Source organism: Rhinopithecus bieti, unplaced genomic scaffold (genome assembly GCF_001698545.2).
Source record: "Rhinopithecus bieti isolate Rb0 unplaced genomic scaffold, ASM169854v2 scaffold_15572, whole genome shotgun sequence".
Classification (NCBI taxonomy): domain Eukaryota; kingdom Metazoa; phylum Chordata; class Mammalia; order Primates; family Cercopithecidae; genus Rhinopithecus; species Rhinopithecus bieti.
The window spans coordinates 2,233,609-2,234,889 of NW_016809536.1; the positions used below are offsets into that span (position 1 = coordinate 2,233,609).

The 1,281-nt window shown below is 39.9% G+C and overlaps 1 pseudogene across 1 annotated transcript; it reads right to left on the bottom strand.

Moving 5' to 3' along the window:
* Positions 1-6: 6 nt before the first annotated feature.
* On the bottom strand, positions 7-755 carry LOC108540588 (double-stranded RNA-binding protein Staufen homolog 1 pseudogene; annotated as a pseudogene). The gene is made up of 2 exons (XR_001888712.1): positions 686-755; positions 7-614 (listed from the first exon to the last, which is right to left on the bottom strand). The product of XR_001888712.1 is annotated as a double-stranded RNA-binding protein Staufen homolog 1 pseudogene (transcript).
* Between the last annotated feature and the right edge of the window lie 526 nt (positions 756-1,281).

Genomic DNA, 1,281 nt, shown 5'->3' on the forward strand with positions numbered 1-1,281 from the left:
GACTATGGGTTTTGTTTTCTTTTGATTCTAGGCTTTACTCGTTCAACTGCAGGCAGGGGCGGTAACTTCTTCAGCTCCTCAAGAACAGCTATGGCGGCGTTTTCTTTGAAATCTTCTTGCTTTTCCCTTCACCTTCCCCCACAAACTCCCCAACCGAAACCTTGGTCACAAAGTTCTTCATGTGGGGTGGGCCACTCTCCCGGGCCACCTCAAAATTCACAGGCAAGTTCCGTTTAAGTGCAATCTCAAACACTTGACTTATTTCAGATTTATTTAGATTTTCTTCTTCGGATTCTCTTCCATTCACCTCCAGCCTCTCCGGTGGGGGCTCATTCTGCAGGATCCTCAATGCTTTGGCAGCAGCATCATGTTTCGCAGCCTGTCTTGTCTTTCCTTTCCCATTAAATTGCTGTCCTCCCACAGAAAGTTCCACTTGATAAAGTAAAGGTGGAACTGGAAATGGGTAAAAGTACCTTGGGGGATAAGCACCTCCTCTCATGTTGTAGTTATAGGTGGACTGCATCCGAGAGTAAGGGTCAACAGGCTTATACATTGGTTTTTTTCCAAGTTTCATGCACAGTGCATTTAGTTCTACAGTAGGGGTTATGCTTTCTTAAAAAGAGGGCGTTCCAGGAACAATGTTGTTTTCGTTCAGTTCTGAGAGGTTAAGTGGTTAATAAACTCTGGCTGCTGCCCCGAGCTCGTCCCCCGGCCGGCGGTCCTGGGCGGTGGCGGCGAGGAGGGGAAGGAGGAAGGAAAAAAGCAACATCTTTGTTTTCTCGGTGAGAAAATTGTATTCCAGAAGGTTAAAGGAAACAACTGAAAGTCATATAGCTTCTTATTGTTAACCCTGTGGTGATGATTCACAATTCTTGGCACCTTAGTTGATTTTTTAAATTATAACAATAACTTAGTTTACATTTAAAAATGATTTTTAATATTAAAAAATATATAGAATACAGATTAACAATTGAATTCACAGACAGACCAGCCAATAGCTTTCCAACTATCAGTTAACAGAATGATGCTATCTTACTGTGAGGATTCTGGGCTTACAACATTCGTTTCCAGCATAACGGTGATGATATGTTTTATTTATTGAGTTTCCTCATAATGACATGTTAAATATACATTTCATATTTACTTTTTATGGTTATGGAAGTCATGTATTAACCCTTCATGAAAAAATGAAAAAAATATCAGGACAATGTAAAGGCAAAATACACATCACACATCTCATTCAAAATGAGTCATATTAGTATATTTCCTATTAATATTTTT